The 19,464-nt window shown below is 37.4% G+C and overlaps 1 protein-coding gene across 1 annotated transcript in view; it reads left to right on the top strand.

Annotated features, from left to right (window-relative positions):
• ADCY2 (adenylate cyclase 2) overlaps positions 1-19,464 on the top strand; it is a 215,069-nt gene that overhangs the window by 45,638 nt on the left and 149,967 nt on the right. The gene's annotated exons all lie outside the window — the stretch shown is intronic.

Raw genomic sequence — 19,464 nt, 5'->3', positions numbered from 1 at the left:
TTTGCTTGTTTTAATGGCTCATTTCAGAGTCTCTGGACAAATAAGGTCACATTGATAGAGTATTTCACCTTGAAAAGTCAAAGCATTTTTTTAAGTTTGTTTCTACAGCATTAGTGTGTATTTGTCGTAATTACTGAACTACATGAATGAGACCTGTGGCTTTGCTAATTTACTTGGCTGTGCTTAGCTTTACTTAGTATTTTCTTAACACTGACATGCTGGTTATGTGTATTTCTGCTCTGTAAATCTGTAGTGTGGGATTTCCGATATGGAATTGCTCATTTGGGAGTGAGACTAGCTCACATGATCCACCAGGAGGAGCTTTTTGTTATGAATGAGAAACAATTGCATCCAGAGCCCAGGAACCTCAGTGGAGCGCAGCTGGGGTGCAGACTTTGGCCTGCCCTGCACTCATTCATTTTTAAGCTTCTCTGCAATTCGAATCACTGAAAAGGGGGGAAGTGGAATGTTCCAAAATACTGGGTTTTAATAATTTTTTCTTTAAATAGCCCTATGAATAGGCAGTGATATTTGTTACCTTTCTTTAGCATCATAATTAAATTGTTATCACTCCTTGTGTTCCATTTCTGGCCTTAATGGAAAGCTTTGTGTCCTCTTTTGATTTCATTTCACTGCACTCTGCTATTGCATGCTGAGATATTTGTGTTGCAGCATATTTAGTAGAGTAGGCATTTTTTTGTGTTCTTCTGCCTGGTATTGACAGCTGTGTAATTCTAATAGTCTTTGTGGGGAAGTGCTTGAGAACTTTTAACCAGCTTGCTTAGAAATAAATTCAAACATTAGCAAAGGTATAGACTCTTGTTAATATATGTTTTTGAATATTTAATTATACATCAGAATGGCTATATATAAATGATGTTGAAAGACTTTGTTTGTTTACGAGCAGCAAGCTAACAATAACTAAAACTCCAAAGCAAGAGTTTTGGGGAAGTGTACTAGGCATAGGTGGCAAGGGTTGGTAGGAGGCTGCAGGGTGTCCTGTGCTGGTCACAGCAGGGTCCAGGTAGCTCTGAAACCAATGCGAGCACCCTCTTGTGTGTGAGCCACAGCAGGATACAGTGCCTCTGAAGTGGCTGCAGCTGCCGGGGGAGAGGCAGGCAGCAAGATGCTCTTGAGGAGATACAGGAAGGGAGAGACTGCTAATGAGATATATGGTTGGAGGTGTCCGCTTGGAAGGAGGCACTCCATCCAGTATGTGCATCCTTTTGAATCATAGATATGTAGAATGGTTTGGGTTGGAAGGGATCTTAAATATAAGCCTTCCAGCCCCCCCTACCATGGGCAGAGACACCTTCCACTAGACTGGGTTGATCAAAGCCCCATCCAGCCTGGATTTGAATGCTTCCAGCTTCTCTGGACAGTTTGTTCCAGTGTCTTACCACCCTCACAGTAAATACTTTCTTCCTAATATCTATTCTAAATCTACCCTCTGTCAGTTTAAGAAGAGACTGTGGCTGAGTGACCCATACTGGGGCATGGACATCTCTGAGGAACAGTGGCCATGGTTGGCCCACGTCAGGGCAGTGCTGTCTTAGCGCTTAACTGTTGTGTTCTTTATTTCTCTGATAACCAAAACAGTGATCACAGGCTGGTGGCAATGAATTAAGTAAAAATTATCTCTGCAAGTGGAGACCATTTTGCCTGCAACAAAATTTAAGAAGATCTTAGAAACATAGTTAGCTCACGTCCAACATGCTGCCATTAAAAGCATGTACATTTCTCTTTGCATTGACTGTGTCATAGTCCATTAACACTGCAGCTGCTTCCCAGTTACCTACTTTCTTCCATTTTCTGCAAATTATTTCACTTTCTTTGCCTGGGTCTCTTGTTTTTAAGGCAGAATTAACTGTTTCTAGTATCCATCTGTGTGCTGCTGCTAGGCAATCAAAACCCCCAGTTTACCCCCAAATCACAAACCAAAGAGAGAGTGGAAGAGGCAAAGACTTGATGTCTTCATGAAGGTTGGGCAGCCCGTGGGAAGAGGGGTGCATGTCTGCTTTGGAGGTTTGGGATCTTGCCTGTGTCTGTAATTATTTTTATAATAATTGGGAATATAATAATATAATATTTAATATAATAATAATATATATAATAATAATATAATAATATTTTGGGAATAGAAGATAGAGCATTTGGGAATACAAAGTATATTTTTTTTCACTGAACGTCATAGTTCTTCATACTCTTACACTGAAAATGTAGAGGTATTTTCTTTATATGTAGAATAAGATACCTAAACTAAAAACAGTTATTGAATGTCCTTTAAAAAGTAGAGTCCTGTTTTCTTATTACAAATCAGAACCTGTGTCTCTTCATAGCAGGATCAAATGTATTGAACCTTTGAACTGTGATGGTTGATATTGTTAACCCATCTTAGGTAGCTGTGTAAGAGCTATAAAACCAGCCAGTTCTTTTCCATTTAAAGCTTCCTCTCCTGTAGCATATGCAGAATATGTTGAATATATTTAAGATATTTTTCTGCACAGTATGTGAAAAACTACAATACAGATGAAACCATTTAACATTATAAGTTACCTGAATAATGCAGACATTGCCTTGATCAGAGTGGATCACTGTAAGCTTTTACAGCTTTGTGGGCTGCCTGTCAGGCTTCACATTGGAAATGGTACTGATGCTCTTCAGTCTCTTGGCAGACCATCAGTTATTCTTTTGATTAGGTGAAACTTGCATGTTTTGTTCAGTAATGGTTTTCAAACTGAAATAGGAAGAGTTATGAGGAGAGAAAATAGAAAATAAAGCATACTGAAAATGTTAGTTCTGCAGAAACTGAGGTACATTCGTTTATTCCAGTGCCCAAGTGAATAAGTCTATGGGCCTGAGGTAAAAATATGGGAGAAAGATAACTGGACTATATTGTGAAAAGCTTTGTTGATAAAATTACACTCGAGCTAATGCATGCTGTGATTTCTCATTCATTTTAGACATATAACATAATTTTCTCCCATCTGATAATATTTTAACTTAAAAGTTTTGACATCTGTTCTTCTATGTATTTGAATTCTGAAGATCTGAGGGGTCGTGCCTCTCCTAGCTGCAATTTCCCTGTATTTATGATTTCACCAGGTTGCTTTTTTTAGCTATTGCCCAGCTACTGAAATTAGTTAAATAGGATACTAAAATATTCAAAGTCAATAAAATAAAAAAACCTAAAAGTTTAGAAATTTTAATTTGACTTCCTGAATCCAAATCAGTTCCTAACTTTTCAAACTTGATTCAGCTCTCATACTGTTGTATATCAAAATTAACTCTCCTGTTACCAATTAGTACAACCAGCTAAGTGAGAACAGGAGTAAGCTTGTACTTTTTCCCTCCCCAACAAGATTTACTGTTTTGTTTTTTTGTGTAAAAGTAAATCATGGAGTAAAAAGCATTATTATTTAATGAAGAGTGGCAACTATAGTATGTAAAATGTCTGACTGTCATTTTAAGATAACTCAAGCTTGTAAAACAGCTTGACTATAAAGTTTCAAAGGGCATGACAGATTTGGGTTTTCATGCATGAGGATGGAAAGGGACTTTGAACTCTTGGATTCTCAACATTTCCTAGCCCTAGTCAGTCCCATCTAGATTAAATTGTGTCTTTTTTTCTCCCATTATCTAGTATGGAAACATCTGTCAGAGTGTGCCAGCAACAGAAGAGTAGTACCTTTTTTCCCCCTTTCTGTGTGGTGTGAGAAGAGTCAAGTTGCTGTACTCTTTTTTAATGTTTGATAAAGATACATTGACTCTGGAGGGCATAGTTTTTGACAAACAAACTCGAACTTTCATGTTGACAATGCTTAAGAAGAGGAAAGAAATTACTGAGAAAGAAGTGCACTGTTTCTATAATTTTATGTGATAACAAAGGAAAGCTGATGTATTCCAGTAATATTGTCAGGAGTGAAAAGAACCAGTAAATTTAATTCTTTAGGCCATGAATCTCCAGGATGCAATCTCAGGGAAAATCCATGCACACATATGTAGTATTATCACTGGACATTGTACTGCTAGGCTTTGATGCCAGGAACTGGGAGGAGTTTCCCACTTGAAGAATTTGTATGTTGGGGTATAAAAGAGAACATAGTGTCTCATATGAAGATGTAAATGAAAATCCCTGATCTGGAAAAGAAGCATTTGCATAGCTTCTATATACACCAAAAATGTCTTGAGAATAAAAATTATAATATCTGTGGTAAAAAAAAGAAAATTGTAATAGGGATAATGATAATTCCACCTAAAAATAGGTGAGGGGGATACATAAATTATCTTTTTATTCAAGTTCTGTACAGTGATGACAAATATTGCCTATCTTGTAAATGTAGTAAGCTGTCTCTCTTTTCAGATAAGCAATGATTGTGAAAGGGGCCACAGAAAGCCCCGCTTTTTACAGTGGACTGTTTTTAAGTTTTATTCCTGTCATCTTTAATTCATACTTCTTTCCATTTTTAGCTAAAGCTTTCACTAAACTATTCCTTTATGAAAAAGCTACTTGCAGAGGTGGACTGGGCACAGAATGAGATTTGTCCATTAGTGCTTCAAAGTGTAGAAAATTGCATCTCCGAGCTGTGGAGTTCTCCTGTCATATTGGTGAAATAATTACAGTGTCTGTAAGATGTGTATAATTAGATGTTGTAATGGGAGTTCAGCAGTACTTTTATGAATGTTTAAAAGTATGAGTATGGGAACACTGAATCTTGTGATACCTGATATTTTCTCCATTTCCCTTTCTTGGTAAGGACTGACATAGCTCCTTCAGTTGCTGTTAGGCTGTAGTGGCATACTCTGTCTTATTTCAAGGATAATGATATTTATCTAATCTGTCTGTACCTCCTTGAAGCTTACTGATTGCTAAATCATGTTCCTGACTTAGTTATGTTGCACCTTAAAATAGTAATATCTGTAAAATTGGGAGATACTTAACTATCAATGGATTTGAACATCCAGTATGTTAAAATTAATTGTTCTCAGTCACCTCCATGGCATTTTGGTGCAGCTATGTTGCTTTCACTGACATCCTTAGCATGAAAAAAGCCAGATGTGAATAATGATTCTTGAGGCAAGAGAATAGATTAAATAAACTGAATTATCTTCATAGGTATTCCTAGCTTGCTGGAAGACTCTTGGAGGTAAAGTCATTGCTCACGTGTTTCTGAAGTTATCAGTGTGTGCTTCTCATCAGAAGATATCTTCTCCATACAAACTCCAGCTGACCCAGTTTTCAAGCTTTTATCCTGGCTTGACACTTTTTTTACGTTCTCTGGACTTGTACTGAGCACTGTGAGAGTATCTTATTTTTACCACAAGGATTACCGCTTTGGCAGGGATAGTATTTGCCAGTAACCTACCAATCACCCCTAACTCAATTCAGGTTTAAATAACTGTAAAATAATTAATTTGTTTACAAAATGGGAAAACAGAAAGCTATCCAGTTGCCAATGTTTTTGAGATGGGATGCAACAAATAAAGGAAGATCACACTTAGGTTGAGTTATCCTTAGATCAACCCCAAAGCTTCTCTCATTTTGTCTAGTTGTTTGCAGCATCCATCTAATTGGGCATCATGTTCTTATGCACAAGAAACCCGTTCTTACGCAAACTCTAAATTTTTATTCATGGAACAGAAATTTGATGTGGACATCTGTGTTTTCTTTACACACAATCAGGCCTATGTTTCTGTTTAGATTCACATAATTCTTTTCTCCTTTCTTGCCTGGATAAAGCTGTTCATACCTGATGGCAGAGAGAGTTTTTAAGTCCCCTCTCACTGGACTGTTCAAAGACCCAGTACTGTGTTAAATTATTAGCATACCAATTGCCAGCTTAATGTGAGGTGGAGCACTCTCCTTCACTGGTCGTGGCAGTGTTCACGCTCCTTGTACAGTCTTTTCAGTCTTCAAATCTTACATTGTATGTTACAGCTGTAGCTTGTCAATCTTGCTGTATCCAGTCATTTAAGTGGAATTAATACCTTTGGCTTACTGTTGTGTATTAGACACAGTGATCATCAGTCCCTTTGCTGACTTTTAATGTGCCACTGCAATAGTGACAGATAGTTGGCATGATAATGGGTAGAAGAAAAAAATATATCTTTTTGCTCCCAAGTAGTCCCACCCTTTTTGTTTTTCATCTGAGGAAAGCACAACAAAACAGAGGAAACATTTCCCTCTGACTTAAATGAAGCTTTCTTCATTCTGGGTGTTCTAAGATTCCTCTCTATTACTGACCAGGCAGCTGAGAATCCATTCAGAGAGAAGGAATGAGGCAATGTATGTTGGTATAGATTTATTGGTGGTGGTAGTGTATTAATCCTATCGATAGGCTGCTTGGGAAAGAAATACAGGATGCAGGACTGATGTTTAGTTTAAACTTTAATTTATTTATTGGTCTTATTTAAATGCTCGGGGCTTTGAAATGAAAGAGATGTGAAGTCCTGCAGCTTCTGAAATGCATGGCATGAGTGTTTTTTGTTTGGTTGGGGTTTTTCCTCATTTATTTTGTTAGCACTAAGTCAAGGCAGCACTGACTTGGATTTGATATAGAGCACTTACTTGGAGCTGACCCATCTCCTCAGAAATATATTGAGAATATCATCTTATGACTGTATTCTTCTACATGGCATACATGGTTTCCATTGATTTCTACAGTATGATCCACAAACATTTATTAGGAGGTAGCGTTCAGCCGTATCTGTTAATGTGGATGTCTTTGTGTTTCCATCTACTTCTGTGCCTGTGAACAATCAGACAGTAAAAAAAAAAGAGGGATCACTTATGTATTTTTGCAGTAACTGTAAGGAGGACATTTGTATTTTGCACTTTCGTTGGAGTATCTCTGTTTTTGCATTCCCAACAGTATCTGCAAATTCTTGCCTTTATTTTCCTGCTGGTTTTTTTCATGGGCAAAGTTGTGTGGTTCTATAAACTGTGTCATAATTTAGGCAGAATGTGACCATTTCTTTTTAAACATTTTGTGACTCCTGTAATTTTGGCAGTTTTTTTCTTCCAGTTATATCTGCTATTGTTAGGAACTTGACTGGATTTAGGGGTCTGGCTTTAATAGTGATTTGGGATTGGGTATGTCAATAAAGAGGTTAAAAGTATTCCTCTCATTTTAGGGGAATTGCCTTGTTCTGTTCACTTGAGAAATTGAATACCAATTTTGATAATACAAGTGCTATTTCCTACTGTAAGAAAAAAACTGAAGAACAGTTTAGGTTTTTATGTTATATTTCTCTGTTTATTGTCTCTTTTAATTAACTCATCACTCTGTAAAGCACACATGGTTTTGTGTAGACAACAATAAATTATTTCAAGATTTGTGCCCATTATATGAAGTAATTTGACCATTATCTGTCTTTGAAACTAGTCAGGAAGTTGGACTGTATGACCTCCAGAGGTCCCTTCCAACCTAAAATTATTAAGTGAAGAAATGTGACAAATATTTCATTGTTCAATTTAGATAAATTTTCTGGTTGTATGTGTGTTATACACTTCTTAGGCACATTTTACTGCAAAAAGATGCTATACTGATTACTTTGGAAGTTGTGTCATGCTTTCTGGGATTTTGAGTATGCTGTTTTTTTCCTTTGGGGACCCAGACTTCCATAAAAATTGTTCCACTGAAAACTTTTGAGGAGAAAAAGCTTTACAGTGTGAAAGGTGTGAAATGGCAGGTGTGAAACAACAGTCCTTTCAGCAAGCAGTGGTGGAACCTTCTGCAAAATAGTATATAAATTAATTGTTGACTAATTTTAATATTTGAAACACAGTGAGACATGAAATCCCATGCTTGTTAAAACAGATTGGGATAACTTTTCCTCTATATTCATCCTACTGGGATTAATTTAGTCTACCACATTTAACTAATCCTACAGCTACATAATGAATCTCTTTGTAATTAGAAGATAGCTACAATTAAGAGCTGCACATGAAATCACATCACTGGTCCATGAATATTTGGGCCTACCTTGTTCATCAAATCAATAAACACTTTATAAAAATAACTGCAATATTTAGAATATGGACTCTGTATTTAAAATCAGGATTATAAAGATTATTAAGATCACCTAGGCTAAGGATATGCTCTATTGCTCTATTACTTATATACTGAAATGACCAGTATTATATTTTTCATTTCCATAACAAAGAGTGTGTGTGCATATATGTATGTGTGAAATTCATCTGAGAATTTCTCAAAGACATCATTATCATTTTTGATTGATTTCCACATTGCTATATTCACAATTTCAAAAGAAATCCACAAAAATCTTTGGAGAGCAAATCCCAGCTGCATTATGACAACAGGGTTTGGATTTAGAAGGGAAAGAAGCTAATTGTGAAAAACCTGGGCTGGGAAAAGCATTTGACCTTGAACAGTACACAGGCAGGCAATGAGAGAAGTTTGGGATGACTGTGATAATGGTGAATCTGCTTGTCTATCAGGTTAAATTCAAACCTTAATATAATTTCTGTGTAACCCCTCTCCAGTTTAATCTTTCTCCTTTCAGTCTTTATGTAAAACAGGTTAAACCTCTGACAGATCTCAAGTGAAGGCCTATCTATGCTATCAAAACAGGTTGAATTCCTATGAATAACCATGAAATTGTTTTACCCCCTTTTTTTTCTTGAATTTCAATTGAAATTAAATCCCTGTAAGAGAATTAACTTTGATCTATATCCATGAATCTAGTAGGGATTAGTGTTCCCAAAAAAGACAGTTTGACAAATGGGGAAGTAGGAAATAAATGTCTGAATACCCTCTCCCTCTTTTTGTTTTGCTTGGGAGAGTGTTATGAGTAAAACACATGTAATTTTTACATGTCAAAACTGGAGAAGAAATGATGATGATTTTTATTGTCTTTATCATTACTGGATTTGGTGCACATGTCCATTCCTACATTAATGTTCAACCTTTGCATCCCACACCTGTGCCTTTTGCCCTACCAGAAGGTTTGTCTGGAGTGAAAGGGTAAAGGAAACCTGGACTGCCCTTTCACAATAGCACTACGTCCTTCCTAAGGAAGCAACATCCAGGCTGGTAGCACTCTTGGTCCCCAGCGTTCATGTAAAAGTTGTTGTCTTAGTCACTACCAAAATCTGACTACTTTTTGAATTAGAAATCACTTTGTGGTTTTCTAAAGTTGAGGGGAAAACATGTTGACTGAAAGATGTTGGGACAAGTTCCCACGCACGAAGATTTATCAGCAAGGTTTGTAGCTGATGGCATGCATTGACTCTAGTGGGAAGAAACACAAGAAAAATAACGAAGAGATAGAAAAGGGAAAAAACAAACTTTCCCCAGGGGCAGCTGGGAGGAGAAACATCAGAGGCACTCCAGATAAGCATCCTTTCCTGTGTGTCTCCTCTAGTCCTGTAAGTGGTTCTCCCTGTGGTTCTTATCCCATAGTGACTGTATGCTTCTCTTCAGGACCTGTTTAGACTCCCAGATGATCATTCCTGCATGGGATGCTGTTAGTGCTGACTGGAACGTGCTGATGTCAGTAGCTGCAAAGCTCTGTGCATTCTTATTATTGGATCCCCTAATTTAAATCAAAACCCACAGCTGAAGAGAGGGAAAAGGGGGGGGAAAAAAGAGGTGATACCCAGGTCAGTGACAATCCTTTTCTGTGGGAACCCACTACAGCAACAGTTTGGGCTGGCACGTGCAGACCCATGGGCATAACAGCCAACATTGCAAATAGGAAGCTCTGAGCAATATGAAAGGCTGAGGTCCTAAAGGCACCGTGGAAGGCACCCTTTATTAAAGTTTTTGGGAATGTATTATCAGATGTTTTGAAAAACTTTGGGAAAGGCTGGTGTCACAGGGGTATAGCACAGATTTTTGAGTAAGTGCTACAAAACCTGTTTTAGCCCCATGACAGTTAAATACTGTGAATTTTTCTTGGTTTTTTTCCCCTTCACAGTTTAGATAATTTTAACATGGCATTGTCCACTTTTTGATGTCATGCACTTCTAGGCATGTTGTTTGTATGAGTAATAAAATTTTCTAAGGAGATGTTATGTCCTATTTCAGCAGATCTCCTAAAGAAGAAATCTGTTTTCTTCCTTTCTATTAACATCATGCTATTAGCACTCTGTACACAGTCACAGTATTCGAGGACAGTTATTAAGAGGCTCCTTTCCTTGGTGTAGTGGGTTTGTAACCCTCCCTGGGAGGGAAACAGAACTAGGATAGGTCACCTGATGTATATTTTACCAGTAAGGTATTCCATACGATCTTACGCCAGCTCAGATATAAAGAGACAAGAAGGAAACAATTCCTTCCTTCTCTTCTGGGATGGTTACGTAGGATAGACAACTTTTCTTCAGAGGAGGAAAACACCTCTCATGGGGAAGTAGTCTTTATTGTCAGTCTTCCCTGTGTGTATAGTGCTTATAGTTCTTTTTTTCTTCTCTGTCTAAATATAAAACTACCTTTCTCAGTGGCCTTGGTTTTGCAAGTTTTTTTTTATTTCCTCCCTTCCCTCTTCCTTTTCCCTTGGCAGGGGGTTGGGCGGAGTCTCGGTGGTCACAGGGCATCCAGCCAAGGTGAACGATAACAATGTCTTGCTTTTCTTCTCTGTTTTGTCCAAAAATATATGCTTGCAATAAGCCATAATTTGCAAAAAAAAAATGTATTCAGAGTATTGGGTTTTTGTAAGTGGAGTCATATCAGTATACCATGCCTTTCCTTTGTCGCAGTTTCTTACTTGAGCTGCTATATGAGACTATTGATCTGTGAAAAGGAAATCCAATTTTCCTCTGTTCAGGCTCTTCAGAAGTCTAAATTTTTCCACCAGATGTACCCCAACCATGACCCTTTACCACTGTCTGGTTATTCCCTTCGTTCTAACACCAGCCACAGCAAATGTCAGCTCGCTGAGGGTGTTGCCCTTTGCTGACACTTGAGTATCTCAAGGAATGGAATGCTTCTGATCACTAGAGGAAATGACTACTCATTGTTACCACCATCTGTATACTCCTGCTTTACTTCCTTCTTCATTTTCAAACACCGCTCTTGATGGGTTCTCTGACAACCATGAACACAGAAGATTTCCATGGCTTCTCAGTGTATTGTTGAGTCTCCTCTGATGGCTGCAATGTTCCTGTAGGTCAGTATGTCAAAGGCATAGGTCTCTCAGGGCTTAGACTTCCTCAGAGTTTTGGGTGGTACTGGACCTGGTCTGTGATCATGCCCTGGGCTACATTAGGAAGAACTATAAGTCTTCCTGATGGTTGAGGGACTACCCCACTGCTTAGCCCTGGTGACACTAAATCTGGAGTGCAGGGTCCAGTCCTATGCTCCCCAGTACAAGAGAAATACACATTTAATGAATTGAGTCCAGTGAAGAGCCACAAAGATGACTCAGGGACTGGAACATCTTTCATTTGAAGACAGGGTGAGAGAGCTAGGGCTTTTCAGCCTAGAGAAGAGAATGCTGAGGGGGATGTGTGTTACCAACATGAGTTTTTTTCTTTGGATTTTTTTTTTAAGACAGGGAGAAAAGAATCGCATGAACTATTCAAGAAATATGCCCACCATGGATTCATACAATGTCATCATGACACTTGATTCTCCATTCTTTTCCTAATTATTGCTGTCCTTTTATTTGCCTTTTAAACCACTGCTATCATTCATTTTTTCAAAGAGCTAGTCACAGTGAGTCTAATATCTTTTTCAGAGGATGTAGCACCTAATGTGAAGACTGCTTTTGGAAGTTAAAGTTGTTTTCTCCATGCCTGCTATTTTGCATTTATCATGTTGGATTTCATCTGCTATTTTAAGGCCCAGTCACACCAGTGTGAGTCACTTCTGCAACTTTTCCCGTGTTTTGTTGCTTTTGAATACGTTGAACAATATTAAAATCACATCAATCATCGCCACATTACTGTTCCTCTCCTTTTTACAGAACACTTAGGAAGACATAGCATAAATTCTCTGAATCCGATAACACAGTCCTTCCAGTATAAAAGCTGACCATTTATTTGCTGTTTTTACTTCCTATTTTTACCTTCTGACAATCCAATTTTACTGCAGTTCTCTGTACAGAAAATCAACATACATAATCCAGAACTCCTGTAAGATGCTTAAGCATGGTTTATTGGACCTGCTGTTTAAAAATGTCTCAACATTACTATCTGTGGCTTTATATACTTGTGAGCTAATATTTTGGAACATGAAACTGTACTGCAATTATTCTTTAGCATGATGTACATATATCATTTAACTTTTCCCTTAATGGAGAACAGACATTTTTATTTGATGGTTCTGCTTTTCTTTTGTTGGAATTAAAAGTTTTACATTCTCTTATAATAGTTGATGAAATTCAGTGTTAGACTTATTTCATGCCAAACATGTATAAAAAGCTCCTTTGATCTGAAAATATAATGTATTCTCCCTGAAATGTGGTGTATTTGTCTTCTGTCTTTACTAGTTTATTTGATTTCTGATTTATATTAATTGCTGTCATTGCTAGTATTTTCTGTGTATATGTGAGCATGCATATTGTAACATGGATTTTCACATCCTATCTAACCAGATTAGGTTTTTATGTATCTTTTGGTTTTCACAGTTTTGTGTTTCTTCATAGAAACTTTGAAAATGTTTTCAATGTATGTTCTTCTTAAACTCCTTTTAAATTTGTGCATGGTACTTGAGTATTGTAAAATAACCTCCTTAGCAGTCCAAGTGAAATTAAAGTTTATTGCTTTGGTCTTCAGTCTGTCTACATATCCTGTACAGACATTTGGATCTGTTTTGATTTTCCACTTTTAAAATGTGTTAATTTAATTACAGCTTAGAATTGTGTAGTATTGTTCTGAATAGGATGCAGTGTGGTCTTAGCCAATTTGGCTTTACTTCTGTGGTGGCATGAAAAGACAGGACTTTGGTTTTAATAATGTGCTATCATGTCTTTCTCACTGTCCTTAGATTAAAAAAAGCCCCCAAATTAATAAGGTAACATTAAAGAGGGTCTCAACTGTCCCTTTTAGAGAAAATGCTAGCTGCGATAATCAGGCTGCAATTGTAGGTTTCTGATCCTAATATTTATGGGGAAAACACAGGAGGGAAAAATAACAAGGATGAACAATGTATTCGCTATCTCTGATGCTTTTCACTTGCCTCATCACTGAAAATACCAAAGACATGGCATATTGTCATCTGATCCAGTTAGAGTCTCAAATCATTGCAAAGAGATGCCATTGTTGGGCTATATAGTGCTTCATGTTGTGTTTCTGCTTGCAGGGACTTATCAGCATTGTAACAGCAAATCTGTCTTCTTGTCTGCTTTGACTATAGTGTGGTTGAAACAAGGATGATAAGATACAACAGAAAGAAGAGAATTAAGTGAGAAAGATAGTAAAAATGGGCATACAGTGTGAGCTAAATTCTCAGTGAGTTTGAGAATAATCTCAAATCTGCTAGAGATGATGGTTGCTCAGTTTCCTCTTACTGTAGCAGGAAGGGCCAAAAGTTATTATGGATTGTTGACTCTCTACTGATGTTCCTTGGGTCACTCCTTCCAGATCCTGTACCCCTCTTACTGATCCAATCCAGTGAAAGAAAAGATTCCGTGACATAGAAAGCAATCAGATTATATCTTATTTCAAATATGAATTTTCCTTCCTTTTCTGAAGTCTTTTATTGTCACATTAATATGTTACTTTAGGAGCACATTTGAAGGTCTCTTGTTGCACAGTTATTTAAAAATATCCATTTTAATGCAATCAACTTGATTTTATTGTCCCATTTTGCTAATGGTTGTGGTTAATTTTTTGGCAGAGGTTGGGATGACTGTTAGTTTCCTGATGACATTTAAACCTAGACCTGTGCACGAGAGAAAGGGATTATTAGTTTGAGAGTTCTGTATGATCAAGAACAAGGCATGATTTACAGGGTTGTTTACTATCTCTATGACGATTATTGAAAAATAAACCTTACGTTTGGTAAAAATATTAGAAGTTATAATTTATTGTGGAAATTTATAGAGTAAATTCCAAACAAAATCTTCCTTGTTGATTTTATTCTTGAGGTTTATGGCTTACCAGGGACTTGAGAAACGTTGGGTAAATTTATCTTCTTCTATATTTTATCCTGTTGTTGCTCAAAGTTTAACTTTCTTCTCACAATTCCCTTCCAACTAGTAAATGGTTCTACAATGCTTTCTATTCATAGTATCCTTGGACTTTCAGTTCTTTTTCTGAATTCCCTTGCTTTATTTTAAAGTCAGGGAGGATACTGTATCAGAACTGCTTTATCTCTTTCTTTGAAGCACTTTTGACTTTTAGCTCAAGAACACAAGGAACTTCCTGCAGGGTAAGACCATAGTCCATCTAGCACAGTATGCTGTCTCCAAGAAGTGCTAAAGAAGATGCTATTAAAAGGCATCACACAAGCTTGATCACTTTTTGTGGCTAGTTTCCTTCATACCTTGCCCAGCCTCCACAGGTGTGTTAGCAAAATTGAAGGGTACATTTCCCTGCCTTGTCTTTTTATTATTGGTTTATGGACAAGGTCTCCATGAATTTGTTTAATCTCTTTTTGATCCTTATGGTATATTATGATCTCCTGTGGCAGGTGTCCTCTAGGTAAAGGTGTACTTCCTTTTCACCTTTTTTCAACCAATCTTCTACTAGTTTCATTGAGTTTTTTGGTGTTTCAGGGTTTGGTGAACAATATTTCCATCTTCATCTTATCCAACGCTTTCATAATTTAAGCCTTTCTATAGATGACTCAGAAAAGAAGCTGATTTTAGTACTCATTTTTTTGTTTTATCTGGGTAACTTGTTTTGTTTTCTGAACATTGTCTGGCTTTTAGAAGTTTGAGTCAGAAGTTTTGAGGGATAGAATTCAGAAGTAGAATGGCAAAGACCTTTACATATTTGCAACCTTTACCAACACAAAGCTTTAACATACAGTTATTGTACTGAACTACAAAGATGGTATTTGTAACTATTTTTTAAGATTAGTAGGTCCTGCCGATTTTGTTACAAAACCTAACTATTTATTTAGAAAAGCTAGAGTGTCTTCTATGAAATTAGGTATACAGATGACATTTGAGATCAGTGGCTGTAATCTATGTGCCTTTCCAAGGGAAAATTCTTTAATTACCTGATGAATTTTTACTCCCTTTACACTGTAAGGGGGAAGCTGATCTTGAAAAACCTCTGAAAGTGATTCTGTAGTGGGCTGGCTGACTTAGTATGAATTTTTGTAGTCTAACATTTTAATTATGGGAACAGGGTCTTTTCTGGTTACACAGTGAAAAGGTAGCCCTGTTGAAGTTGTCCCAAAGAGCTACAGTTATTTTATTAGCTGTAGCTGCATTACTGCTGGCTGTGATCAAAGCAGTGTTTTCCCCTAACTCATTCTGAAATGGAGCATTCAGATTTGCATGCCAGCTTCAGTGCCAAAGTGTTGTACTCCTCAAGGGGAAATTCTGGTCAGAGTAACATTAAATTGAGTGAATTTTACACATGCCAAGCCTGTTTCAATTAACCATCTTAACGCAGTTTTAAAAAAGGCTGTCTAGATGGGAAATTGTGAATTGTTGGAATATAATTTGTACAAAAGGAATGATTAGTATCTTTTTGTACAGTTGTTCTCAGTGTCAAAAGCAACATCCCCTGTGATACCCTATGTGCTAGGAAAGACAATTTTAATGTGTAAAATATGTTAAAATTTCTACTTCAGATACCCTTCAGAGTTAAGGCAACACCACTCAGAGGAGAAACTGGTGACAACAGGGGGGACATGGTTTCTGAGAACAGGTTGCATCCATGGGCTCCAAAACCAGCATAGATTCATGACTTGGGCCCACTGCAGTTTGTGCTGTCACAGTCCAAACTAGTGATGTTTCCAACAGCAATGTCTGTGAACCACCAAGTACTATCAACTTCATACCAGTTCTCCTAGGTCACAGTCAACACTGTAGGTCAGAGACTGCAGTAGCAAATATACATCTAGAGATGCTGGGACAAAACTGCCAACATGACAAATACTCAGAATGGGTTTGATTTAAAGAAGGATCTTCTCTATCTTGTGCAACTGGTGTCTTTCCATTTTGCATGAAGATGCTTACTTATAGTTTTGTGTTGTATTCTGTGACAAGAATGAGGTTTTTTGAGGGTTCATGATCATCATTGATATCCCACACCATGGTGTCATTATACCATTTGGTGCCCAACTCTCCTTAGTGGCATGACTACCTCAGTCTGTATGAGGACTTTTGCTGCCCTTCTGAAAGCAGCTACACAAAATCTGGAGAAAAATGCTCTGTTACGTACCCATCTACACAGCTACACTATGGCCACTATGGTAGTTGCATCATCCTTTGAATTGCTGTGGAAAAGAACTGCTTACATAGTAGATGAAAATGTGGCCCTACTGAAGTATGGGAAAGGAATATGGAGAGCAGCAAACACACTCTCAGGGTTTGCTAAGCTCTGACAGTCAAGAGTGATGGACCAGAATCCTGGATACCCCTCAATCAAAGCAGGAAAGCCACATACTTCTCTGTAAGATGTTATACCAATGTTAACTAAAAAGGAATGCTATGTGCTATGATGCATACCATGAATGCCCATGCACTCCCCATCTCCAAGGTATGGATAACATAAACTCATAGATAAAGTCTCTGAAAATCAAATTGCTAAAGCAATCTAAGTTCAGATTAGGGCAAAAAGTGTGTTTCAAGTAGGCAGTCATAGTGATGACTCACATTAGAGATTGCTTCCAACACAGTTTCAAAACAGCAACAGGCTTTGTGATTATGACACACTTTGGTGGAACAGGCTCCTTTTAATAGTGTCAAAAATTGTGCACTGTAAATTAATGCTGTGTTTACTGAGGGTACACACACCAAGTGCAGGCATCCAGTGATGAGCATTAGCATTAGTAAGTCTTACAATGAGATACTGGAGTCCTTCAAAGCTTGTCATCACTGCTTTTTCGTGTTACTATCACCAATATTCTGCCAATTCATAAAAAAGGATAATGAAAAGGGCCTTTCATGAAATAGATCAATGGTCAGGGCCAGTGACCATTCTGCAGACTGTGACACAGTCCAGGAGGCTTGTCTCTTCTTTTTACCTGCTCATAAGCCTTTGAGTATTGACTTCTATGATCTCAAACTGAAATACACTGACATTTTGAAGTATGTTGAAAGGTCCCACATCTTACATACCATGCATATCTACTATCAAGATGAAGTGTAGAAGCATCTTATTTCAGGCTATGAGGGGGAAATATTCTTGAGCCATGGTGAAATAAAAAAGCAACTTCTGTGATAAATGGAGCTTTCAGCTTCTTGGGTCATTAGACCACTACTGGAAATAGGAGAAAAACAGTGTAACCAAGAATCAAAGAGCTATTGGCAGGAACTGTTTGCTATGTGTTTTGGATGAGAGTTTCTGTCTTAGCAGGACTATAGCTCTTCTGCTTTGTAATAGCATTCTGATACCCAAATTTCAAGAACTGATGGGTCAATTTTTTGTCAAGTGTTCATTAACACAGTTCCAGTGCAACCCAGCCTGTTCGATGTTCAGAAATGGAGAACTTGAAGTGTAGTGCCAAGGGAATTGAACCTTGTAAAAACACTCTCTGTTTGTAGTTGTGGAATGTTGAAATTATCCATTTATTTTGACCAAGGAAAATAGTGGGGTAATTTAAAGAATGGGTAGTTGGTTACAGATATACAACAAATTTGAAGCTGATACAGCTGATATCACTGGGAGCATTAGAAAATGCCGATTTTTTTTCCATGCTTAGTAACCTGTTTTATATCAAAATTGAAAAAAACAACAGTGTCATATTCTATCTTATATCCACTAATGAGTTTTAATAAGTACCTCGCAAATGGAGTGGATCATTTAGTCTGGCTATAAAATTAGGTATCAAAAAATATGCCAGTTTTATTTTTTGGAGACAAGACCGTTAGAGAAGGAAATTTTTTTATGTTTTAATAATAAAATTTTCACAAATACTCAAATGCCATTTTCCCTGTAGTCAATGAGAAAGCTAAACTTGAAATAATAAAACTTTGTTTTCATGAAAAATCCCTAGTCCTTCTTCCAGGACTAAGGGCCAGGATGATTCTTCTTCAAACCATTTGTTAATCATAGAATCATAGAATGATTTACATTGGAAGAGAACTTAAAGTCCACTTCCAACCCCCCCTCAATGGGCAGGGACACCTTCCACTAGACCAGGTTGCTCAGGGCCCCATCCAGTCTGACCTTTAACTTGGAAACATGTCTTAGGCAGCTGGTCTTACATGCTGGTAAGGTATTTTGGCTTTGGTATCCATTCTTCTTATGCCTATATTAGAAGACCTTTCTCATCCCTTGTTGCTGCCTAAATCATTATTTGGATTTTCCCCTATACTGATGCCTGTTGTTGTGATTGCTTTAACATGATTTGTTCTCAGCAAAATCACATTGGCTGTTACCTGTGGTTTTCTTAACTTTCAGTAATCTTGATTATTAATTGTTTTATTATTTTTTCTGGTACTGCTGTAGGAGTTAAAGCTAAGCTGACAAGTTTTAGCCCTTTTCCCAGCCTTTCAAAGGCATGTGTTTTGTTTCCTTTTCTAGCCTACCAGAGCTTTCTATATCTTTCCCAAGTTTTAAGACTACTGGTTAGTTCTCTCAGTATCACAGTTGATTTTTCTCAAGCCAGGACAATTTTAAAACATCATACTTGCTTAACCCTTCTCTTACCTAGACCAAATGTTTATACCCTTTACTGTTGGTTTTACTAACATCTGATCACTTAAAACTTTTAGGAAGAACTGAAACCAAACAGGTATCAAACACTTTTGTTTCCTTTTGCTATCAGCTGGCGGTTTGAAACAGTAGAGAAGCAAAGCTTTTGCTTTGCCTTTTTTATTACTGTGTTTTCTTATTATCCCTCATTTCCCTCGTAGTTTTGTTTCATTTCATGGCGTTGAACTTTTTAACTCAAGCATGTGGGATAGTTAGGCAGCATTGAAAAGAGCATGAGAGATCTGGAAGGAGCTGGATTAATCTTAAAGGAGGAATGGGAGAAAGCTGAGTAGAGAACAGAAGTGGACTTCCTCCTCCATCCAGCTCTGTCTCCATGATGGAAAAGAATGCCTCCATTGTCCTGTAGGTACACATACCTTAGGGTTCAGGTTTGATTATATAATCAGCACATGCAGATGTGAAGAAAACAAACTGACACTAAGGGAAGCAAGCAGCATAGTATTATTACTCATGCCTGCCTGGGAGCTTTCTGAGTTACATAATATGTGTGTACAACTGCTAGATGGTGAATAGGCTTGCAACTCAACTAAAACTGATGGAAAACCTTACTTAGAGATATAATTACACACGAGCTGGCACATTTTCAGAATTGCCTACTCATGTGTACAAAACCTGTGTCCCAAATCTAGTTATGTTTTCTCAAGTGTGTGGTGGAGTTT

This window comes from Manacus candei, unplaced genomic scaffold, assembly GCF_025592945.1.
Source record: "Manacus candei isolate 608988 ecotype Guabito, Panama unplaced genomic scaffold, ASM2559294v1 h1tg000049l, whole genome shotgun sequence".
NCBI lineage: Eukaryota > Metazoa > Chordata > Aves > Passeriformes > Pipridae > Manacus > Manacus candei.
Note: the sequence above shows the minus strand (reverse complement) of the source record. Positions and strands in the feature narration are given on the sequence as shown.